General features: G+C 47.4%; 1 long non-coding RNA gene across 1 annotated transcript; it reads right to left on the bottom strand.

Annotated features, from left to right (window-relative positions):
- Positions 1-678: 678 nt before the first annotated feature.
- Positions 679-5,729, bottom strand: LOC140218335 (uncharacterized). The gene is made up of 3 exons (XR_011894604.1): positions 5,652-5,729; positions 4,445-4,636; positions 679-912 (listed from the first exon to the last, which is right to left on the bottom strand). It is a non-coding gene; the product is annotated as an uncharacterized lncRNA (long non-coding RNA).
- Positions 5,730-26,480: the final 20,751 nt, after the last annotated feature.

Raw genomic sequence — 26,480 nt, 5'->3', positions numbered from 1 at the left:
AGAGAAAGAGAGAGAGAGAGAGAGAGAGAGAGGGGCAAGGAAGAGAAACGACGGAAATGCAGGGAGGATAACAGGAAAATGTTTGGTTAGCTACCGTGCATGGGTGAAAAGGCAAACACTGTAAAGATATAGGAAGAGAGGAAGGCGTGTACGGAAGCGGAAATTGGCGCGGAAAATTAAAATACCCCGCGTCATTATCAAAGGCTATCACGCAAGCCCGTAGACGTCAGAAAGTTAGCTAGCGCTCTGGCAGCCTTTAACGCGCACGTCTGTTGTGATCACTGCCCTATTATCTTTCTTTGACAGTAGCCGGTTTTCCATTTTCTCTAGCGGGTACAAAGGGCTTGCCTCTTCATGATGGAACGGGGGCAGACGCAAAGATGTGAAACATTTTTTTCACAGTCCCAAGCGTCACACGCAGGGCTGTAGGCCCATCCCATTATTAAGGAGTATGGTGTGGTGAGCACGACCACTAAGCCACAAATAGTACAACAAATTTTCTTCACACCTTCGGTCCCCAGGTGGTGGCTAGATCTTCAAGTCAGGAACCAGGGAATGCAGGCCACTGATAGTGGAACCCACTAATTTCCACAAGGCTAATGTGCTATCGCATGTCGTAGCGCGAAGTACAGCTTGTGCGTCTGTTATGGCGAGTGTAATTCACGCACAATAACCATCTTTCATGCGCAGAAGCTTTATTGTTTACCAAGCAGTTTCGTCGGCGGGTTCGTAGACCTCCTTGACGGTTTTCGTGATGACGATCTTCTCGGTTACCACGGGCGCTTCAGTGGTCGGCAGCTTGGGTTCGGGGAGAGGGAGCTCGATGCAGACAGTTTTCCACGGGTTGTCACACACGTTCAGTTCATGGTTGAAGCGCAGACCATGAGGGCATTCCATCAGCACTGGGAGACCCTGCGGTAACGTTAAAATTGTTGGCACACTTAGATATGAGGAATAAGTTGGGAAGCCTTTGCCGAAACATTGCGTGAAAATCACAGTTTTATGAAATCGAAACAAATTATTGATTTTCTATCTGTGGAGTAACAGATAGAGCAGCTGCAGAAAAAAAGTTGTCCCAGACACCTTGACGAATTCCTTTTTTTTTTCTTTCAGCAGCAGTAGCAGCGGACACACGTAGTACGTCTTACGAAAACTTCGTGTAAGACAAAAACTGTAATACAATACAGAAAAATTGTGTGAACACATTCAAATGCCATAATAAAATTAACGAAAAGTGATAATGAACATGTAGCTGGTTTGGCGCCGCAACATGCGTAAGGGTGCAATGCGCTCTTACAGCATAATAATTACCTCCACGATTATGTTCGGTGCGTCTTCCGAATTTCGGAGTATGCGATGTTAAGCAGGTCAAAATAAGGCATTGGTTATATATGCAGAAGGGATGAAAACGTGTACTGTAAACATTGCCTGTGCTCGAACTACGGGTCATTAATTCCCGAGAGTCACCACATCTAGCTGAATAATAACGTTCCTTTTTCCATATTTAGGCCAGATTGCTCAGGTTATTTACATGCTTTAGGGTTATTAGTTTGGACTTGATACGTAAGCGTTCATTGTATAAATTACGGACGTTAATGATTCCACTTTCTATAAAGTAATTGTGAGAAGTTGAGGCTCCTTAAGGTGTATTATATATGGCGCAGATAAATTTATTTTGTACTAGTTCCTTCGTTTCGTCCCTCAAACCAATGTTTTGCGAATCGAATACGAATCGACTAGTGCCAAAAGTCTCCGCCTATATACAACCCATTATGTCGCATGCTTCATTAAAAATTCGAATGGAGCAATAAAACCAATAACCAGAATCGTAAGGAGTATGCCTGGTCATGAATTTGTAAAACGAAGGTTTAAAAAAGGCACTCTTGTCATTGCCTGACATTCTGTGTATACATTGGAGAATAAAAGTGAAATTTGTGTTGAATGCAGCAGTCATACGACGAAGAAAGCACTACTCTTTCATCGCTGCGAATGGTGCCACTATTTTATGAAATATTATTGCAAACAAGTGAAATCAAATTTCATGCAGCGCGAACACATCTGGAGCCTCGATGACTGATACCAAAAGATACCTAATGCCGAATCTCAAATGTGAGCTAAATTTCAGAGCGAAGGATTTTGGTTTTGGTGAAAACGTCTTGATTCTTGAACGACAAAGTGCGCAATGGACAACTCCCCGTTTTTTTTAAATGTTTACCGTGGCGCAGGTTGTATTTTTTTAAGTGCCACTTGAGTTTGCATGTTCGACCGTGCACATCGGGCAGTGTGAGGTATTCGCAAACTATTCGAAAAAAAAAAGAATAGCTGCATTATCGAGAACTGATTATTCAATTGATAGAACTAATTTAAGAGGACTGTATTCGATCCGTCAGTCGTAAGTATCGAATGTTCGTACCATCCAAGAGTGCTTTAAGATAGGTATCCCTCGGTAGTGTGGCTTCCAATTTCGCATCAAGAGTATTGTTACCCGAAAAGAAGGATAGCAAACCAGTCGTTGCTGTTTTATGAAGAGTGTGGTCCGCATATTGGGATCTTAGAGCGCCGGTGGTTCTCACGCAACATGCCTTTCGTGTGACGACATGGTGGCACCTCCCTTACATTTTGTCGGTGCTTCAACTATATTAAACCGGAGGTTGTTCTCACAACCTGCGGAGTCATCTGAAGAAACACTCAATGCAGTGATGCTCACATACAACAAGCTTCGTAGGTTTGTTCATGTGGCCGAATAGACGGGAAAAATATTTTCGAGAGTATTAAAGAAACCGGAAGGGCATGTACTTATGGGTTTTTAACGATTTCAATAGCTGGATGTTTAAGGCTACAATATTGTTGCTGGGCTAGTTGGTACATCTCATTCTTCGAAGTTAGGACGAAACCAAGGGCTTAAAATAGCTTTGGGATAGGAAAGAGCGTCATACTTGCAACCAGTTTATTGAAAGCAGATTGGATCACATTTATAGGCGAAGGAGGCCATGTGCGCGCATATGTTTGCACAAAGTACTCAAAGTCTGCAGCATTCTGCAATAATACAGTGGAGAAACTGACCCTTCTGACGCTCTTTCCTGTCCTAAAACCTTTCCCCCCTTGGTTGCGCCCTAACTTCAGGGAATAAGCTGGCTATTAATAGATCACGGTCGAAAAAAAGGTTAAAAGTAGTATGTGAAGCAAGCTTTGCTGTCAAGTCCTTGGGTTTGTCACAAAGAAAATAAAGCCGTATATGAGTTACTCTAGCAGTTGTTTAAGCTGTAATTGCAGCCTTGCGGTGGATACCATTTTGCTTTTAACAATATGTGATGCCCTGTATTTGCTGCAAGGAATAGTTCTTACATGAAAAGATTTAAGTTCAGAGGCTGCAGTGAATTCAGAAAGGTCTTCAAATGTACCTGTGCAGCATCGTACTCCCTGCATAAATATGCCGGAGGCATTGCATTTTGTGTTGATTGCCTGTTTCTTGTGTGCACAGTCATTTGAAGGCAGGGAGAAAATCAGGTAGTGCACCAAGAAGATGACATTAATGTTGTAGGCAGTTCAGCCTTAAGGAACAGTAGAAAAATTTGGGAGGACGCTAAAGCTTCGACATTAAGAGTGGAACGCCATAGCATTCAAAGATCGCTGACTGATTTTCACGCTTCCCGGCAACTGCAGCTTTCTTAACCTTAACGTTTTCTGGGAAAGGCTAGCGACGAACGCTATGCACGAAGCCGAGCTTTCTGGTTCTTTTCTTTGGTGGCGTCGCAAAGGAACCGAGCGGGCCGCGCCGCTCTTTCTAAGACAGACCTCAAAGGGCAGCTGGAAGAGGGATTGCGTTTGAGTTTCGGCTTAATAGAAATATGCTTTCTCATATATTCAAATTACAATCCGACGCTATCATGTCTGTAGGTTGTGTGTAAGTCGTACTTTAGTAATTTGCTGACGCACTTTACTTAGAGAAATTGAATTAGTTCAGTAACGCCTATGCGGTATGCTAGGGGCCTGCGAGGTTCGAGATTGGTTTCTCGGCCGCGGATGTGGCGCAGACGCCGACACCATATTTTCTAGACAAGGGGCCCTTTGCGCTATCGCGTTAAAACGTGCGACTTAGCGTTCTCTAGTATGCTTTCGTTTCAGAAAAACATATGGAAGTTTCCTCTTGCGCGATAGCACTTGACATTAAAATACTAGAGATGTAAAACGTTGAAGTTTTATCGTAGTGATGAGTGAACTGATTTAAGATCCGACTTCGGAGCAGCTCTGCATTGGGACCATGGTTACCAATTTGGACTCTTGGTCAGGGCAGAGACAGTCGGCGCTTGGAGAAGTTGCTGGGAGCGGCATCTCCGTGCATATGTTTCTTATTTTATTTTTCAACCCGTATATCCGAATCTACAGCACATTTCAGTATTTTTAACGAAGGCTAAATGCGCTATGTATGCGGAAAGAGCTTCACCTGAGAACACATGTAGAACGTAGAGCAGTTGTACAGGTTCCGAAGAAAAGTGACGTTGGCCCCCTTATCGTCCACGATAGGGCAGCCCGCGAATTCCTGAGCATTGACCGCCGAGCTGCCCGCCACAGCAACGACAAATGCCACAAGAACGGGCAGCATGACTTTAAGATGCATGACTGGTCTAGTGGCTTCCTGCAATAAATAAATAAATAAGTATAATACCGTCGCACCGTCTGTATGATGTTGCATCTACCGAGTGGTTGCGAAGAGAATTGGCCATGTAAGTATGTTATGGCCACAATATCACATCACAGTAGGCATTCCGACATTTACCTCTGATGTAATGTTGCTGAGAGCGTTCTACTCGAAAGACCAATGGAGGATTGCTCAGACATCAATTGATATGCGCCAGATGTAGAATATATAATGAGATCACTAAATAAAGGAAGCGAGAGTGAAAATGCTAAAAATGAACTGAGCTAAAATTCTCATTCACATTCCCACCAAGAAGTAATGGCCATTGTGCAGCAATGTTTGTATGTATCGTAAATGTGCTTAAGGGATATATCGGTAATGTTCGCTACGTTTATGTGCTAATTACGCAACCTTTTTCACGGGAAGCTAATGTGAGCAACGATAAGGTAATAAAAGGAACGTCCTGCAAATTAAGCTTCGTGTCGGTGCTGTGATTCTTAAACGCAATACCAGGTTAAGGAAACACATTTTAGGTTTTTGACGCTGATATCTGTCATGTCTTTACATTCATAGGAAAAGGAATTATTTTACTTCATACATAAAACACTAGTTGTTTATCTAGCAATTGTTTCCCTGAAATATCGACAAATGAGAACTCTATCCAGCATATAAAAATGGTTCTATTTACGTTATGAGTTCAGTATCTTGCGCGTTACGTGAAGTTGTAAAGGTACAAAAGAAACGTAGCATATCTGATACCTTGAGCACTACATGACCAACCCCCACCTGAACGTGGACAATTGAGGAACTTTGCCATTCGTAGTGCTTGCTTTTTAATATTAGGCTGTAAATCTTTGGTTGAAGCTGAGCATGCACATAGATCATCTTTACCAATAGAAGGGTCTTCAGATGTGAAGTTTACGTCAAAACTTCTTTAGTACGGGACGGGGAAAGGACCGAGCCAATTTTCTTCGACGTGTGATGCGAGTGAGAAGTGATCCTTCGTACTCACCTTCAACTGCTCATCCAGGTCCGCGTTGGTCGAGTGCGCGCCACTCGCCGTCGGCCACTGGTCTTATGTGCCGCGCGGGCAATCAGCTGATGCGCAGTTTACAAGACGTCTCATTTGATAAGCCGTGCATGGCGTCTTTGGCGAGCGGGTTTTATAACAGCCTCAGTTTTAATGTGCGACCTTTACATCCTCGCTAGCGGATGGACCCGACCTGCAGTAGACCAATTTGAGAGTAGCGGTTGCGTCAAAGCTTCCCAATCATTAAGCGCTCCTGCGGTGAGTGCCCTCATACGCCCGGTAGTTGTTTGTGGCCGCTGCAAGTCAAGGTTATCTTAGTTGGTCCTCTTGCGCTGTAGTGACGAAAGCGTTCCCTCATGAGTGAGCAGGTTCACACGTATTTCCGCACCCATACAAATGCAGCCCTTTGCGTTTTATCTAGAGCACTGGTGCACCGTACTGATGAAAGACAAATTATATGAATACTTGAGGGCAGAGTTGGGGTATGAAAGATTATGCCAGAGCACAAGAAAAGCAACGTGAAAGTACAAACTGCGTATTCTTCCGGTACAGTATCTCGAATCGAATGATTTCTTTGGGGTTACGCTTTCTTCTCGTTACCTCACAAGGCTGTAGCGCTCTAGACAATCTTGCAGGTGAAGAGCATGTTAATTGAGGACATACATACATACATACATACATACATACATACATATATACATACATACATACATACATACATACATACATACATACATACATACATACATACATGCATACATACATACATACATACATACATACATACATACATACATACATACATACATACATACATACATACTATAATACCGAGACCGATCAAGTTGTCCAGCGCTGTTTATTCCAAAAAAGGCAACGCCCGCAGCTCACGCGCGAAGAAGTCGAAGAAGAGGGAAGATGATGATGGCTATGTACAAATGAAAACGACGAAGTACGTTAATAGTGCTTACACTAACTTCCCCCCGTCATGGAAGCGGCCAGCCTGGCCGCAGATTAGAGATTATCTAAACGGGGAGTGAAGGGCTTCATCCGCGACACGTGAACAATTTCGGCATTCCGGCGGCGCCGGTCAGTGACGGAGTGTACTGGGCGGACGAGATAGTTCACTGCAGATGTTTGCTGCACAACGGTGTATGGACCAATGTAGCGTGGAAGGAACTTCTCACAGAGGCCTGGGGTGCGGACTGGAGTCCAAAGCAGGACTTGGTCTCCTGGGTGAAAACGTAGGTCACGGCGTTTGTTGTCGCAGTAACGCTTGCGCTCAGCTTGGGTAGCTTCTGTGCTTTGCCGGGCGATTTGACGGCAATGTGCAACTCGGGCAGCAAAATCTTCTGGAAGCGACGCGTCAGGCGAAGAAGGTGCGAAAAATAGTTCTCTGTCGAATATGGTGGAAGGAGATCGTCCATACACAAGGAAGAAAGGGCTGTAGCCGGTAGTCCGTTGAATAGCAGTATTATATGCGAAGGTCACAAAAGGAAGAATTTTATCCCAGTCAGTGTGGTCAGGACGGATGTACATGGCAATCATGTCAGACAGCGTACGGTGGAAGCGCTCAGTAAGGCCATTGGTTTGCGGATGATAAGTAGAAGTAGATTTGTGGACGGTATTAGTGGCTCGAAGAACTTCCTCGAGAACTTGTGAAATGAACGCCTTGCCACGGTCACTGAGAAGAACGCGAGGAGCCCCTTGGCGCAAGACGATGGCGCGCAAGAAAAAGTCGGCGACCTCAGAAGCGGTGCCGGATCGCAGAGGGGCAGTCTCGGCATATCTTGTTAAATGGTCGACCGAAGTGACAATCCAACGGTGACCGGAGGGTGTCAACGGCAAGGGACCATATAAATCAATGCCAACAAATTCAAAAGGTGCGTCCGGGCAAGGGAGAGGTTGTAGTAAACCGGCAGGAGGGGATGTCGAGCGTTTGCGGTGCTGACATGACGCACAAGAGGCAATGTATTTGGCCACCGTTGTGGATAGGCCAGGCCAGAAGCAGCGGGTCTTTATGCGGTCGTAAGTCTTGTGGAAGCCTAAGTGGCCAGCCGATACATCGTCGTGAAGTGCCTCTAATACCCGCAAGCGAAGGCAGCGAGGTAGAACTGGGACCCACCGGTGACCTGTTGGGTGGTAAACGTAGCGGTGTAGCACGCCACCTTGAAGGCGGAATTGTCGAAGTTGGCGTCGCAAGCGGCTGTTGGGTGGTTCGGTGAACCCACTAAGGCGATCCATGAGAGCTCGACAATAGGAGTCGGCCCGCTGAAGCGAGACGAAATCAGAGCGTGATGAAAGCATAACTTGGTCCAGGGGCGTTATCGAGAGCTGGTGGGAGGCAAGCGTAGCATCGGAACGACGTGGTTGGGAAGACGACGGCGCGTTACCGGGAGAGAGTGAGAGTGGGCAGCGAGACAATGCGTCTGCATCATGAGGGCGTTTTCCAGACTTGTATGTTATAGTGAAGTCATATTCCTGCAATCGCAGTATCCAGCGTCCTAAGCGTCCTGACATGTTTTTCATTGATGACAGCCAACACAGAGCATGATGGTCGGTGACGATGGTGAAGTGGCGGCCGTAAAGGTATGGGCGAAATTTCTGAATCGACCAAACGATAGCCAGGCACTCTTGCTCTGTAATGGTGTAGTTCCGCTCAGCTGGAGAAAGTGTTCGGCTGGCATATGCTATGACTTGCTCTTTAGATTCTGTATTACGTTGCAGAAGTACTGCGCCAATACCTTGTGCGCTTGCGTCAGTATGGAGTATGGTGGGGGCACGATTATCGAAGTGGCGAAGCACTGGTCCAGAAGTAAGATGCCGCTTAAGAGCTTGAAAAGCCGACTCGCAGTCGCTAGTCCACGTGAAAGAGGCACCGGTAACCAGTAGCTTGTGTAGAGGAGCTGCTATTGCTGCGAAGTTGCGTATAAATCTACGAAAATATGACGCCAAGCCGAGGAAACTACGTAGATCTTTCTGTTGCTGGGGGCGAGGAAACTGAAGAACGGCACTAATCTTTTCGGGGTCAGGCTGGATGCCAGCTTTTGAGACGACGTGACCCAATACTTTTATTGTTTTGCTTGCAAATTTGCATTTTTTTGTATTGATTTGGAGACCAGCATTCGCAAGGCACTTGAGAACTTCGTCTAATCGATGAAGATGTTGGCTGAAGTCAGACGAAAAGATGACAATATCGTCCAGATAACAGAGGCATGTCTTCCATTTTAGACCACGAAGTACGTTGTCTATCATGCGCTCAAATGTGGCAGGAGCATTACAAAGGCCAAAAGGCATCACGTTAAATTCATAAAGGCCATCCGGTGTAGCGAATGCGGTCTTTTCTTTGTCAGTCTCGTTCATCGGAATTTGCCAATATCCTGACCGAAGATCAAGGCTGGAGAAATACTCCGCCCCTTGTAGTGTGTCCAAAGCGTCGTCAATTCGAGGTATTGGATATACGTCCTTGCGTGTGATCTTATTGAGCGCTCGATAATCCACGCAAAAGCGAACTGAGCCATCTTTTTTCTTTACCAGGACCACGGGAGACGCCCATGGGCTAGATGAAGGTCGTATTATCTTCCGCGCAAGCATGTCAGCAACCTGTTGTTCAATGACCTTTCGTTCGGACGGCGATACACGATAGGGGCGTCGTCGTATAATAGCGGAACCATCGGTTTCGATGCGGTGTGTAGCCGCAGGAGTTTGGCTCAACACAGGGGAACAGCTATCGAAACAGGCTTTGTGTTTTGCCAAGACCATCATTAGGGCTTCGGACTGCGCGGCTGTTAGGTCAGAACCAAGAACGGCTGGAGGAGGGAAAGAATCATCCAAACCTGAGGTTGGGGCTGGCGATGAAGAAGGGCAAAGCGCGACTAGAGAGATAGGTTGAGTGTCGGCGAGGGTTGCCACAGTCATCCCTTTGGGCAGCATCACAGGATCTGGGGTCGTGTTGCAAGCAGACAGAAGGGCGCGGCCGCGTGAAAACCGGACGAGACTGGTGGCAATGAGAATTCCGCGAGAAGTACAGCGGGAAGAAGGGGCGACTAGGGCGTCTCCGTCGGCGATCTGACTGGATGTTACGGCTACAACGTCTTCGTGACCAGGACGCAGGACGTAGTCGGCAGCGATGGTCAAGTTCACGCATGAAAGTGAAGAGTCCGCAACAGGTTCAAGCTCTGTATCCGTGATGTGGACAACTTCCTCTCTACATGAAATGACGGCTGAAGCAGAATGTAGGAAGTCCCAACCCAGTATAAGTTCATGGATACACGTTGGAAGGATGATAAACTCGATGTGGTGGCGTATGCCGTCGATGAGAACACGAGCAGTACACTGTCCGTCAGGGTGAATGAATGCATTATTAGCACCACGCAAAATAGGTCCAAGATAAGGCGTTTTTACTTTACGGAGCCGCGAACACAGATCACTCCGAAGAACAGAAACGGCGGCACCGGTATCGATGAGAGCTGACGCGGGAACACCTTCGACAGTCACAGAAAGCATGTTGGCCGGGCGAACAGGAGAAATTTTTGAAGACCGATAAGAAGCAGTTTCCCCTCCAAAAACTGCAACAGTTAGTTTTCCGAGTGCTGGTCGACAAAATGGGAAGTGGGGCGAAGCGGTGATGTAGAGCGCCGGTAAGGGGATGGGGAACGACGTCTGGCCGAACGGGAACTATGAGGCAGATTGGGAGCAGCTGGTGGAGACGGAGAACGCTGTTGCGGGGACGAGTACGGTCCGGGATAGTAGTCGTCTGATCGGCGAGTGCGGTCTCTTTCGTGCTCAGCATAGCCTCGCCTTTCATCCTGCTGGCGCCGGCGACAGAAGCGAGATATATGGCCGCGTATACCGCAGTAAAAACAAACTGGACGAGGTGGACGCCACTGAGGGTACGATGGCGCAGCAAGTGCTCTGGTTCCCATCGAAGCCAAATGGTCATAGGAAGCGCCAGTAGGCACGGAAGGCACGGTAGGGGTAGGTAGCGAAACAACATCCGCGTAGGTAGGTGTGGAGCGCGCTACCGGAGCAAGATGCGTCATGGGTGTAGTCATCGCTGTCAACTCCTGCTTTACGACCTCGCGCAAGTCGAAGGCGGGGGTTGGGGCGCAGGCAGCAGGTGGACGCCTGAGGTCTTGTAGTTGAAGCTCTTCGCGGATGATGGTGCGGGTAAGAGCACGTAGATCTGGAGAATGGGGAACCTGAGGATCGCTGCAGTCATGTGGAAGACGAATAGACTGCAGCTCGTCGAGGCGTTGACACGTTGAAGTGATGTCTTGGACAGAAGCCGGATTTTGCACGATTAAGGCGTTGAATGCGACAGGCCCAATGCCTTTTAAGATGTGGCGAACGCGTTCGGCTTCCGTCATGCTAGGATTCGCACGGCGACACAGAGCCAAGACATCCTCTATGTATGAGGTGTAAGACTCTTGGGGAAGTTGGCGCCGCGTTCCCAGCTTCTGTTTGGCGACTTCTGCACGGCCAGACGAGGAAGCGAAGATTTGCCGCAGCTTCGAGGTAAACGTGGACCAATCCGCGATGTCGGATTCGTGGTTGAAATACCACGTCTTTGCAACACCGGTCAAGTAGAAGGCGACGTGCCTCAATTTCTGGGTGTCGTTCCACTTGTTGCAAGAACTCACGCGGTCGTAGTGGTCGATCCAATCGTCTACGTCATCACCGCGGAGTCCCGCGAAGACAGGGGGATCGCGCTGAGGGCTCGTCACAGTCCAAGAGGGCGCCGCAGGCGGGGTCGTCGGTGTGATAGGGTTAGAGGCGCCGGAAGGGCCGGGGTTGGAAGTGTCCATTGTTGTAGGGGTAGCTGGGTGCAGGCGGCGACCGGAACGGAGCTCCAGGGAGGACGGGAACGCGAGAGGACGTCGGGACCTTGACGTACCTCCACCACTTTATAATACCGAGACCGATCAAGTTGTCCAGCGCTGTTTACTCCAAAAAAGGCAACGCCCGCAGCTCACGCGCGAAGAAGTCGAAGAAGAGGGAAGATGATGATGGCTATGTACAAATGAAAACGACGAAGTACGTTAATAGTGCTTACAATACATACATACATACATACATACATACATACATACATACATACATACATACATACATACATACATACATACATACATACATACATACATCATAATGTGCGTGAGGTATCCTAAGACGCTTAATCTCATTACAAATGAACGACGCCTGAATAGTGTGACTAGCTTGACGCCGTGCCTCCTTTTGCCCAGTAGACCTTTGGCCACTGTGGCTTTCCAGTACATTCCCCACCCCTCTGTAGCAGCTCGTTCATTGCGGTACACTCTGCTGCTTTCATTTTGCTGGCGTTCCGGAGTTAAATACGGGCTAAAGGTATGACGATGGGGTGTGTATGTCTATAAAGAGGTATTGCCGCAGGTTATTCGCTGCAATCTCGCGTATCTGTACACTTTCCTTTAATGCGAAGGTAAATGCCTCACAGCATACAGGGGTATGGGATGGGGGTGAATAAGGATGATTAAATGAATGAAAAAAGATTTGCTGACCTAATGAAGTCCAAGAGGGATCGATAATGCGATCCCTGCGTCCAAGCAGTATAATCGCTCGGATTATGCGGCGAGAGTCCCGCTGGTGCGAGGTGCCGGAGCCTCGTCGGTTTCAGTGCAGGGCAAACCCACAGCAGGTGGTGGATGTCGGCTTCAGCATTTCGCGACTTGCAGAGTGGACACTCAGGACGAGGATATAACGGGCGAAAGTGCGGCCATTTCCTAGTCACGGCAGGAGTGAGCGCAACCCCGACCCTGATCCTCCGAAGCGCAACCTCCTCTGCACGGGTAAGACCGCAGGGGAGGTTTACCGCACACGGAGGTATGAGAGCACGTGTGCGGCGCCGGAGGTGCCCCTTTCTTGTTAAAAGGAGGGTGGCATCATCTAGGGGAAAGAGTTGAGGCAGTGACGATGGAGAGGTCGCTAGACGGAGCTCAGCACAAAAGGAGGAAGGAGGCTCTTGGATTTGAAATCGGGTCGTCTTATTAAGGGAAGGTGCGCATGGGCAATAAATTGCAGTGGTTGTTTCGCAGTCCTGAATGCTTGCATCAACGTAAAGGACGATGGAGCCAAGCGGCAGGTGGGCATCTTGAGCTATAATTCGGTCACGAAGCGACGCCGCCGCGTGAGTTGATGTCGGGCGATATATATCAGTTGGCTTGTTATCACTCAGCTGTACAAAACTCCAGGGAGGAAGAACTGGCGATGGTAGTGGTAAAAGCGAGTTCGAGAAAGCGTAAGCCCTGAGAGCACACGTTGCTTGTGAAAGGCTGGCCTTAAGCCTGCGAGCATCACGTCGCTGTTGCACCAGCTCATCTAGTGTGTTGAGCTGTGCATTTTCTTGGAGAGCCACGATCGGGGTTAACAGCCTCGCGATTAACAGCCTCAAGGCGATCCCATTGTGCCCTCGTCAAATGCTGGAATCGGGCTTGATAAACAAGGCGTGGTTGCACTACCGCCTTCACCAGTTGTCGCGCAACATATGAGCTGGCGCCACCCGTTTTAGGAGCAATGCGCCTAATCAGACCTAACGTCTGAATTGCCTGCTTTTTAGCGCTGGAGAGCCAAGCAGTTCCGTTTCCCGACTCGTGTGCCATCAGACCCAGAATTTTTATAGTTGAACATTGTTGAAGAGGGGTTCCGGATAGATGAAGACGAATGGGTGTTGCAGAGAGTTTACGCCGGCCCCAGCGATTGGCGACTGACATGTAAGCAGATTTGCTAACGGAAAGCCTAAGGCCGACCGAAGAGGCGTAAGTCGCCGTGATATCTAAAGCTGATTGAAGGGCAGCGGCTTGAGTCTGCAGGTCGTGATGAGTGCTCCATACCGTGATGTCATCAGCGTACAACAAGAACTTTATGTCGGGTACATCGTGTAAGCGCCATGCAAGCGGGATGAAAGCAATATTGAATAATGTGGGTGACAATACAGATCCCTGGGGTACGCCACGAAGAGGGACAAATGAGCCGACGACGTCACCATTGAGGCGAATTGCAAAATGTCGGTCTTCAAGGAAAGATTTGACAAAATTCCGTACTCTAGCGGGAAAATGCAGCATGTCAATTGAAGCCAAGATGGCAGCATGACTGATGTTATCATACGCCTTTTCGACGTCCATAGCGAGAACAGTACGGACACTGTGGCTGCGAGTTGACGACAAAACCGAGGATACCAAGACAGCCAACCCATCTTCAGTACCTATGGATGGACGGAAGCCAATTTGAGCAGGGTGGTAGAAACCGTGGTGCTCTAGCCACCACGACAGTCGTGTGGCTAGCATTTTCTCAGCAAGCTTGCACAACGTTGACGTTAGGGAAATAGGTCGGAAGATGCCAAGGTCAGTCGGCAGCTTGCTTGGTTTCGGAATCTGGATCACAATAGCTGATTTCCAGCCTGGAGGGACAACACCATCTAGCCATACCTTGTTAATGGTGTCGAGGAGTTGAGGCAGCACAGCGGAACTCAGATTCTTGTAGGCCTCATAAGTAATAGAGTCTTGACCGGGTGCTGTCTTGCGATTGGTACCATCTATCGCTGCAAGCAACTCAGGCATGGTGAAAGAGCTTGCAATCCCTTCGGAGTCTGCTGTAGATGGTAACCTGTCGATATGTGTCGGAATGCCTGCCAAGGAAGCACCATTGGCTGTTTGAGGCAACACGTCGTGCTGCGGGAAAAACTTCCGGGCTGCTTCTCTGGCGAAATCATCCGGCGACAAGCCAGCAGCGAAGCAGGCTGTGGCTTCCGCGTCTGGACGGCGGCAGCCGTGTTCCATGGCACGGAACGTTCGCCAGAGAGAAGCATTCGATGTCTTGGATGAAAACCGCTCGCACCACGTATGCCAGTGCCTCCGCGTGAGGTGGCGTTCATATCTGCGGGCCTTAGCAGTAAGGAAATTCAGTCTTGTACGTGCTTGTGCGGAAGTGGGGTCTCGGGATGCTGCCAGCTCAGCTTGTCTGCGAGCAGCCCATAAGTTGAGCAGGCTTATATCCGGTGCCGGTCGATGGACGTCTACCCAGTTGATGGTTGTAGCTTCATTAAGCGCGCTTTGTATGCGGTCAACAAGTAGTGGTGACGAGTCCACAGAAGTATCTTGGAGAACGGAGCGAAAGGTGTCCCAGTTGACCACAGAACACTTGCGGCGCAATCGGCGGGCCTGCGACGGATGAAGGCCGATGATGATAGGGTGGTGGTCACTACCCCAGCAGTCGGGCTCCAGGTGCCAAGTGGGAGCGCCGGGACCCGACCACCACGTAAGATCCGGTGCGTATGTTGTACGTCGAGCTTGAGGCACAGCCCGCGTTGCTGAATCGGGATGGTTCACTAGTACAAACAACGCATCCGCGAAGGCGTCCCGTACACGCCTACCTCGAGGGCTAGAAGTAGGGTACCCCAAATCTGGATGAAGGGCGTTGAAATCACCACCAACTAAAATAGGACACGCTGGGTATTGGCGACGGACATTCACTAACCAGCCCAGTATAATTCTTGAAGATCCACCGGCTGGTCTTATGTAGTACGACACTACCACAACAGTTGCCTTGGGTAACTTCACAGCTACTGCCACTACCTCCTGATATGAGTTACACCAGTTTTCAAGAGAAAGGCAGACCTGAGGATAGCGCGTATCAACATACACTGCCGCCTTTCCTGGAGGGGCAGCTGTGCACGCGACGGTCACTCATCGAAGGAGACACGTATCCACTGAAGCCCGGAATGGCAGGCAAGGCGTTGGTCTCCTGTAGTAACAGGGCCCACACCTGCAGCTTGTTCATACGTAGACGGGATCTAAGCTCCCCCACTTTCGTGGAGAGCCCTCTACAGTTCCACTGAAGCACGCCACAAACACCTGTGCCCGCCATTTTGATTACGAGCCCAGGCGTTGTAAATCACCGATGTCAGGTTGGATAACTGGCTGACCATGAACCGCAAAAGGGATGTTGTAGAGTTATCCGGCAACGGAGCTGAAGACCTGATAGACTCTGCGACCGATACAGCAGGGCGTGACAAAGACGGTGATGCAGCGGAATCGACAGTTGTAGTGGTGTGAGATTCCACTGCACGGCGCCGACGCGCAAGTAGTTCACGGTGCTGTCGGAGCTTGGATACCTCCGCTAAAAGGCGGGCAATTTGATTGTCAAGTGCTGCCATATCATCCCGCGGATGTTCCGGCCCGCTCTGTTTCTGTGTAACCAGCGGGCGACGGTGGTCTTTGCGAAGTTTGTCACTGTAAGTCTGTTGGGAATGGGGTGCAGGCGGGTCGGGCTCGGAAAGCTCTGGCCAGTCGTCGTCATCCCACTGGAGCGCCGCAAACCTGTTAGATGTCGACACTGGTTGTGTTGCGGCATGCTGAGGCCATTGCTTATGAATCCCGCGACGAAGCTTCTGAGTGGCCTTTTGCTTTGTGGGACAAGTTGGAGAAGTGATCTCGTGGTCGTTGGTCTTGCAGAGTCCACATCGGTGAGACACTGCGCCAGCTAGTACAGCTTCATCTGGCGCTGTAAATGGACAGGATCGGCGCATGTGGCCCGGTCGGAAACAGTTGTAACAATAGACGACACTGGGTTTATATGGCCTAGGTCGTAGAATGCTAGCCATAGTAGTACAGGCGGGCTGGGGGAGATGTGGGCCCTGCAAGGTGACGATGCAAGAGCGCCCCTTTCCCATGTAATGCGCTTGAATGACACGGTGAGTAGGATAGTAGAGCTCACGCTGGAGAGCAGTCTGGTCCTCGCCAACGTCAACGTTGTAAACGACACAGCGCTGTAAATCCGAGCCCTCTACCAGGTACACCTGGATCGGCACAGTGACTTTGCTTGTTATCGAGAGACGTTGAAGCGTTTGCAAACGCTCGACAGAAGCCAATGTCGGGAGCCACACAGCGATGGTATTTGACTTCTTCCTGGCCGTGAAGCCGCGGAAGCTTGTGGTACCAAGACAAGCGTCTAGGTTCGCCTGAATAATCCTGTTGGGAACCTCCGTGAGGCTTGTGGGGGCCAGAGCTTTAATGGTTGCTTTATAGCAAATCGAGCCCGGTGTCGACGCAACTGGGTGGTCAGTCGTTAGACAGGAACGCTTGCCTTGGGAGCCGCTGTTGGCCGAACACGAATCTGGTGCAGATTGCTCCGAAGGACGCTTCTGAGAAGCACGGGGGGCCGACGGCACAGATGGCAGTGCAGAAGACAAGTCCATAGGGGTGCTCGGTTCGTCGTGCACAACAACTGGTGCCCCATTGCCGATCGGTGTATCGGAAGCCATCGCCGGGCTCCGCCCTGATGGCAGATCACTCACGGTCTGATGTGCATTTTGCCAAGGCGATGGGTGGGCTGTAGCCGAAGGACTTGGAGCAGGAACCAGGAGCTGGGATCCAGGCTCAGGTGTCAATTGTGCGGCCGGTAACGCCGTCGTGACGAGCGGCGCCGGCGAATCTACCGCCGCCAGCGCGTCACCGGAGGCACTAGGCCTAGTCCCGGTGTACAATTCAGCTGCAGGGCCGACGGAGTGACATTCGCTGAATGTCAAAAAACCAGACTGCGCATGAGCGTCCGGAGCGTCCTCAGATGTTTTGGGGTCCAATCTCTTGATCTATGGAACGTATTTACGCGGAAGGCGAGATTTTTCACAGGAGCGGTGAGCAGCCACCTTAGCAGGGAAACTTCGTCGTCGTCCGATTCTCATCGTCGTCATCATCGTCCGATCCTGTCGCAAGTGTATAGAGTAGAGAATCTGTACACTTGCGACAGGAGAAAATTCGCGCGTGCCCCGCACCAGCGTTACTAGTGCCAGCTGAATTTCCTAGCCTCCTACCCGCTCGACAGGAGCAGTGTGTCTAGAGCGGCCGTCATAGGAACTAGTAGCGCTGCAGTCTACGCTTTCTAGCGCGTTGTCGTGGAAATCCTGCAGCAGCGTCAGCGCAGGTCCGCACATTGACTCCGCGCACTGCCTGCCCTTCTAACTTAAGTGCGGCGAAATAATTTCTCGTAAGTTAAGGCATTGTGTTTTGCTGAATGCGGGTATACGTAGAACGGGGAGTTAATAATGTGACTCATACACATTGATTAAAGACACAAGCCCTTTACTCTTCATGGCGCTTCAATAACGTAGACGATTGAGAGCAGTAAATATTTGCACTAGCCTGAATACCTTATTTTGTTTACGTGAACGGACACCGTATTGCAAGCGCCGCAATGGGAATTTATTTATTTACTTTCAATAATGCCAGTGTCTCATAGAGCCTGTAACGGGTGGGCATATAGTTACACATACAAAGCATGTTTCATACAACGAATGATAGAGGCATCTAAACATGTGCCACAGTTTTTAGATAGGAAAGTACACGAAAGAAGTTCAATGCGCATATTTACAGCAAGAATACTGTAAAAATAAAAGAGAGCAAGTCGTATAAATCGTGCACTTCATGTGACATGTCAGCAGAAATTATTACAATACAACAAAAACAAAAAGAAACAAAGGAAACAAAAATTAGGTACAGTAATTCATTAGCTGTAATAATGCATGCGGCCGGGTTCCTCACTCTACCTTCCCATTGCAAGCGTTCTGCCATATAGCGACGCAGCCGCGAAGTCCACGCGGGTGGGTTCGATTGCGTCGAGCACTGAAAAAAATGTAAAGGATCATTTTTGTCATTGAACAGTGCCAAGTAAGCAGTGGCAGCTCTTTCAAACTCAACCAATACTACTCAGACTGACAAACGCACTGCAAGGGAGACTCCACCACAAGGCTCTGTTAATGTGTTTGGCGGAATTTAAGTAGTGTAAGGTTTGGTGATCCGACCGAACGACAAAAGGCCTTGCCATATAGTTAAATTCCAAACATGGTACATTCCAAACAAGAGTTAAGTACATTCCAAACAAGAGTTAAACATCCCCGTACAATTTTCCAATGACGGGTTTCTCTGGGCAATAAGTTACGACTAGCAATAAGTTACGACTAGCGTAAGCAAGACGGTGCAGTACCTGGTCATTTCCCATGTGGAGCAATACTGCGCCCATGCTTGTATTGGAGGCGTCCTATTACAATACGAACTCTTTCGAACGATCAGGAACAAGGAGGACGGGAGCCTCACTGAGCTTCTTCCTTGCTGCCGTAAACGGTTCTTGAGCTGAGCCTCACGAAACAGTACTGCTTTGTCTCTTCTTTGTAACGTCCATCAATGGCTTGTCGGATCGGCGTAGTTTGGGGTACACTTCCCGTAGTCAAGCCAAGGTATGACTGTAATGCTTTCTTGCTGGTAGGACGTTTAGCAGCCAGCTTCTTGTCTAGTGTTTCAAGAGGAGGTTGAACCCTAGCTCAGCTAACCCTGGATATTCAAAACAAAAGCTTGGTTTAGCCTGTGTACGTCTTCGTTTCATTTGGCTAACCTTTGGTTGAGCTGTAATTATTATATACTTAGGTATACAATCATCTTTAAGCCAGGTATGACGGCTGTGCCTAAGTCGGTGGCTAGACATGACTGTGATTAGACTTGGGTAGACACATCGTTCGACGGTGCTATGCCTGCTGTGCCACAGGGAAAGCGCGAAATGTAGAAAGATGCCGTGAAGATGCGCAGCGTCGAAACACACATGGACAGGGCGCGAACACGGTCGCTACATTGATCTCGAGGGTGCGACACCTGTTGCACTCCGGACCTTTCGCAATGAAAAAGCTCGCCGGGCGATATCCGCTGGGTGGTCAGAGGCCGCTCGGCGACGACAGCTCAAAGGCTTCCGCTCCCGCACAACGCTCAGAAAAGATGGCCAGGCCTAGCTCTTAGGAATGTCCAAGCTCGCATTGACGAGGCGAGCGCGGCGCTCCACTTAACCAGGTGCGCGACAAGTCACGTGGTTAGGCGGCGACCCAGCTGAGGAGAGCTCATGCGCCAAGCCGCCGGCGGCGGCGGAGCTCGTCGCGGCGAGTCAAGGCTGTTTCACATTCTGCGACTGGAACGACGAAAATCGGTGCTGTTGCACGTGTCGCAATGCGATTTTTAGAGGGTCCATTCCACATGATTGCGATTTCAACAATGCGACTGGTGAGACGCTCAGGGTTGCTTACTGCCAGGCGCCAGGTACGCTGCATAATTATTTTATTGTAATCAATAAGACGTTTACATTATAATATTGTGGACTTTTCTTTATTAGGAGCAAGTAATATGCGTGTTTTATGATTCTAAAACGTGTTGAAGTTCAGATTTGTTTTCGAGTCCGCAACGGCGGTTTCTGAAGTTCACTGCGACATGGCGAACGTGAACAGCTGTTCGCAGGTGGTTCAGTGGTGTGTCTTGTCTCATGTGCCTTCTATAACCGTTTCATTCTGCCTGCGCTACAACAATCTACAAGATGACCTATCGACAAGTTCAAATACCTACGCTCACCGCATATGCAATATTCCGAATTCGGCTGCCACGAAGTCGTCGTGAAAGCCCAACAAGATCCTCGCGCTACCCGTGCTCGGCGTCAGCTTCTGGAGAAATGATGTGTGTATATTGCTCGTGATTGCGCATATGCGGTGCCTGCTCCTAGCCATATTCTTGCGCCAAACGCAGCAACAAGCATCAACCCGAAAGTCCGCGCGTGCCCCTGAACAAAGCCGCAAATTATCTGTGTGATAACTGGACGTGGAATGAAAATTGTGTTGTGAAATTCAACCTTAGCACTTGCCTGATTCGTCCATCGCCGTGCGTGTGCTGTGAATATATATGTGAGAGTCCTCTCTAAATATTTCTAAAGGCGCACAAGCCGACACATCAAATGTTTTGAGCAGTTACCGTCACTTTTGTAGAAACCTGTATGTTGTAACATAGCATTCTAAAAGACACGCTTCTTATCCACTTTATGGTCCTGTGTCTTGCGCTGGTAGTATACGCTGAACTTTTAACAAGAATACCATATCAATACGCCCTATCCATAATGCAGGATCGTAGGCCCGCGGCACGCGCACTTGCCGTAGGGTTTTTCAGCTTTCTGCTTAGCCTCGCACGCCACTCACGGTTAGCCTGTTCTGTGGAAATAAATAATATTATTATATTATTAATGTTATTAGATATTATAGTTTCCTCAGTGTAATTTATAGCAATCATCCATATTTCTTAAACTAGTAATTCATTTAACCTGTATTAGATCAACATTGTTGACATGCTTATGGGAGTCATTTAAAACTAGATTGCTCAGCCAGAGAAAATAGAAATGCAAGTCTCAATGTTTATTCCAATTGGATATTCCTAAACAGATTATATTGGCAGAATTTTATGCCTGCTTGCAATTCCTGTAATTCAATGTTCAGAGCTGGAAAAACTGATTCCTTTTCTTGCTGTTGAAAGGCTGCTTCAATGCCGATAGCAAGCTATAATTATTCATTTCGAAAGTGTAAAGCAATGACTATATCTCTAAGCTTATCAATGCGTTTTCGTTCCACGAACACAATTGTTTTCTTTCTCCCTCTCATTCACAGCCAGGGAATGAAACTGGTCACTTTCATAAGTATCAGGATGCAAACATTCTGGAGTTTGTCCTGAGCATTTGTCTGCATCCTATAGTGTGCATGTTTGTATCAAGTTCTGGTGTTGCAATCGCAGTGATCTAGGCATATTTTTATATTGCACCAAACGAATTTATTGAACTTTGTTTTCAAATCTACAATGTGGCCATGCAGTAACGACCACATTAATAAGCAAAAAAAAAAGAACTGCTGATTCAGTGTACATGTTGGAACCTATGCGAAGTGAAGTTTTTGTCAAGTGGTCAGTTAAATGCTGTTAAAGTAACTGCGATATATACAATTTTCTTATTTTCAACAATCCAACATGTCCTCTTTTGCAAGGTTTGCTTATGCACCGCATAGGTCACAACATTAATGTCATGTAATCTTTATGCAGTACACTGTTCACATGTACCGACGTGGGAGCGGCCCGCATCAGTCCCAGACTGATCCCTCAGGACCTAAATAAAGTTCTTCATACCATACCATACCATACTGTTCACAAACTATACCGAAATACAAACGGCAGTTAATGTAGATGCACACTGCGAGACATCAACACAGTGACGTTTGTTGAGCAAGGAATTGTGCGAGGTGTGCGGAGATGAATGAATTACATGTGCTTATGTACTTATTTATATACCTCGCAGGCTGCAAGGCTCGAGTATTATGCGAGGGGAAATAAAAAAGTAGTTACAAAAGGAAGAAGGGCACAACATTAAGAAAAAACCAGCAGAAAAAGCAGTACCAATACAATGCACCAACTAGACCAACATGTTTTGATCACAACATTATACAATACTTAACAAACAATAACAGAAAAAAATTACTGCCCATGCACCCTGTACAGATGGTAAACCAGCGAAGCTGAAATGTGTGGCCCCGGTGTTTATCAATGGGTTAATTCAGATGATTTATTCAAATCTTTCTGTATTATTGATTATGTCTGTGTTTCTTAATGAGGTTATGCACACGTTTGGGTTGGGTTTATCACATCGTTTATTTGGAATGCCACAGATCGCGCTTTGCAAGATCACCATCATGGAAAGTGCAATGAGTGGTTCATTGTGTTAATCCAGTGGGTCCATCATAGTCTTTCTGAATTATGTTACCCATTTGTGTTTTGCAATGCGTTAATTATAGTATTTATGACTTGGTTATGCACTGTAGTAACCAAGTTACACACCGGGGCTGCACATTTCACTTAATTAAATACAGGGAGACATTTTTGAACCTATCGGAAAGTCGGAGTGAGACTGCTGCACGTGCGCTCTGCTGCTAGAGAGAAACGACGTCACTATCGGTCTAGCCAATGGCCCACCACACCTTTGATGCGAGATAATTGAGGCATCATGATCTTGTCTTAACCCCGTCCCCCTCTGTATCCCTTCCCTGCAATAATATGTAAATAAATGTATATGTTTGAAATGCATAAGCATTTCTATGTCTACTTAACAAGAAATTTCTTCGTCCATCATGCAAGACGAATGCAATGGCTCACACCCCCTTGAACAATGGCTCATACGCCTACACTAGGGTTTTTGGGATCATAGGTTATCACGAAGAATTTTTCCTCCTCCTCACCCAAAGCTCAAAAAAGCACAGGCCGTCACTTACAGACAGTTGCAGACTAGGACATACATCACATCAACAACACTAAGCAGGATCAATCCTGACCTTCTTACTGAATGCCCACACTGCGGCCACGAATACAACTTCGAACACATGCTCTGGCTGTGCCCTGCCAACGCGAGCACGGACTTTCCCGACCAGTCATCCTGGGACTCAGCGCTCAGAAGCACAGAGCTCATCGCTCAGCTCAAGGCTGTCCAGAGGGCCCGGGCCGTCGCCGAAGGACTCTGTCTACCGGCCCCGACCTGGGTGGAGCCGCCGGATTGATTTCCCCTCAGGACCTAAATTAAGTTCTAACTCACTCACTGGGATCGGACCATGAGTGTTTTGCCTAGGCATATGCAGCGTCACTGTAAAAAGAACGAACGCCTTTCTGCTAGACACCAAGATGATCATGAGGCGTACTAACAAATGAAAGTTTATTGAACATGCCCAGTAAATGCTGGTTGACAAGCAATAAATCGAAGTTACACAAAAAGCAGAAGCAAAAAGTGATGTGTGTCCATACAGATCCCAACAGAAAACGCATCCATCTCTGAAAGTGTAGCAGAGGCCATGCTGACAAGATTCTCCCAGTGTCTTTACATCTACAGCTTCCATAATTTTTCTAGGCAGCCGATCTCCACAGAATGCTAGCTTCTTTCTCTACAATGCACTCTCGAAGTGCATTGTGTGTACTCTCTACATTTGCACTCTCGAAGTGCAAATGTGTTTCCTGACAGGAAATGCAACCAATTTCCTCTCAGGAAACACACATTAATGTTTGCTTCTCTTTTTTCATGTATGTTCAGTTTATTGCTTGTCAGCCAGCATTTACTCGGTGTGTACATTAAACTTTTGGTTGTTAGATCATCTCGATATTTTTGTTCGTCCTATGTGTTCTCTGGTGCCATTTGCAGCCTGGCTATTCATTATTTTTTTAGGCAGCAACAAGTCACTTTAATGGCCCTTATGATGCTTCTGTGTACCTTATAAAATCTTTTATTTGGCCAATGTAGCAAGAATGTATAGCGTGAAGCAGTAAGAAAAGGGCACACTAACTTTTAATTAAAATATTTATTGTGAAAATGCAGTGATCTATAAAGGTTACCAGAAAGTAGTACAGCAATAAAACCTGATAAAAACTAGTGCTTGATGAAACCAAACATAAAAGCGGGAAATGGAGAAAATACATATAAATATACAAGTCCACGGAAAAAAAAGTGATCACCAAGTGTGCATGTGGTTACCTTCCAAGAAACTCATTTTTTTTCCAATGGCATGTAACTGGGAGAATGTGCTTGCATAAGCAAGCTGTCAGTCTGTTTATATGAATACCAACAGTGTTTCTTGAAAAGTGCTGGCATGCAGGATTGGCAATTGTAATAATTTTTTTCCAGCACTTGAAATTTTTCTGTATTTTCTTTCTGTAGCATTTTTATTTATGTTTGGCTCTATCAAGCACCAAATTTTATCTAGCCTTCAAAGATGTCTTTCTTCTTCTAGGGAAAACACCGGGAACGCGGAAGATGGAAATTCAAGATGATGAGCAAAACGAGAACAAGGTGAAAGCAGGAGCCAACGTTTCGACAAGTGGACTTGTCTTCTTCAAGGTCCACTTGTCGAAACGTTGGCTCCTGCTTTCACCTTGTTCTCGTTTTGCTCATCGTCTTCTTTTTCTGGAAATTTATATAACTCGCCACATTTTTACAATGAACCTCAGTTGAAAGTTAGCCCTCATCGATTTCTAGTGTCATCCTGTTGATACTGCTTCATGCTATGTGCCCTTGCAACATTTGTGTGCGTGTGTGTGTGTGTGTGCGCGCGCGTGTGCACGCGTGTATTTGGATGTGAAATCGTTCCTTTGGGTGGAGGTATCATTCTTCTCCTGTGCAGCCTTACGAATTCATTGACTATAGTGCAACAGAAGTACAATGGACAAGAACGAAGTGAACACACAGAGCGCTTCGTTCTTGTCCCTTGTCTATCTGCTGCGCTTTAGTTATTACTGAATACACACCAATTCGTCCGGTTTTCAGTGATTATGTCGGGCTTAGAAGTCCGCTTGTGTCCTGGAATATCTGCATGGCTATGTATCCTGTAATTTAATTTCTGGCCATGAGCATGCAAGTAGCGTGTCAATCCCCTGATTTTCCTGAGAACCTCGTGTGATGTGCAGGCCCAGACAGTATCTGGTGGATCCATGCACGTGTGCAGGGTGTAATCGGCACTACAAGTGCTGCTTTGATTGCTTTCAGTTCAGCTTTTCTAGTTGTAGGATGACCTGGAATAGTGCTCACTTATATGGGGTTTAGTTTCATGTAGTGTCATACTACTGTTACACTGCTATTGCCACATCAGTGTACAATGTGTGCCTGATGTTTGCTTGCATATTCATGATTAGCAACCTCCTCTTTGTGTTTGGCAGTTGCATAGTCTCCTGGCCTAATTGTTTGCTCCCATATTGCACGGTATGGGCCTGTTGTGTTTCAAGTTCAGGTACTCCAGAGGTTGTTTCTGAAGGTAGGGGTAGTCGTCATTGCATCTCATATGCTAGCTGGCATAGTATCTTGGGACCAGGTTCTGAGCTCTTGAGGCTAAGAATTTGTGCTGCAGGCTGCAACTCTAATCTGTCGAGGTGCTTGTTCGTTTGCTCTTTCTCATAAAGGTTTTCAAGCAAGGTAAAGTCGGAAATACCTGTTATTACCTGATGCCTGTATTCGCTGAGTTGTCTTTTTTGTGTGCTGCTGGTAATTCATACCGTACCATACCTTGGACACAAGCACAGCATGTGCGATGTTCCATAGTATCCACTCGTCCACCCCCCATGATTTCAAGATTGTTCTTTTCACCAGGTGTAGAATTTGCGTCCAGGCATGGCATAATTGTTTCACCCACGTGCTGGCTGTGCCGTCATGGTCTCACACTAGCTGAGGATTTGTGGATGTTGACTTGCGGGTATGTTTCTCCAGCTATTGGGAGCACAATGGGAAATCTGGAGTAGCTCTTGATTCTAGTCTTTTTTCCGACGTTGATGTAAGCTGAATTATCACAAAGCGAGAGGCCAGATTGGCCAAGAAAGTCTGCAGTGTCATCGAAGGCTTCTTGCATCATTCTTGATTTCTGTATAAGATAGCTTTCCCATTGACTGTAGTACACCATAGGCTGTAGTATTTCTTGTAGTATGCATGTCTTGTTGGTGTGGGTGGGCGAAATGTACCTCCAATTCTCACCTGGAATTTTCTGTCTTTCAAAAAGTTACCGTTTAACTTAAGTGCTCTACCAGAAATGTGCTTGCTCATCGTTCCTCTTATTAGAGTAGCATGAGGTACTGCTGTAAAAGCCTCTTCACTCTCTTAATTCTTTCATAAGCGGTATTATACAATGCACTGCAATAAAGTTTCGGCTACTTATGGTCTACTCATATCTGCCAGAAGCGACAACTCTTGAAAAAGGTATTCTTTGTGCTATGTGTGCGAAGTAGTATGATCATTCATGTCTTGACATTTATACATCTGTAGAACCAGCTTCCTGACAGAGTACATGCTATACATGATTGTGCTTATTTGTGCAAAGCGGTTGAACATAACATATTGATGCAATGAATGTTTACATACTCGAATTATCACAAATGATGGTTGTTTTACAATTGTGCCCTTTGCTTTTGATTGATGTTAGATTTT

This window comes from Dermacentor andersoni, chromosome 5, assembly GCF_023375885.2.
Source record: "Dermacentor andersoni chromosome 5, qqDerAnde1_hic_scaffold, whole genome shotgun sequence".
NCBI lineage: Eukaryota > Metazoa > Arthropoda > Arachnida > Ixodida > Ixodidae > Dermacentor > Dermacentor andersoni.
This window is presented reverse-complemented; position numbering and strand designations above follow the sequence as displayed.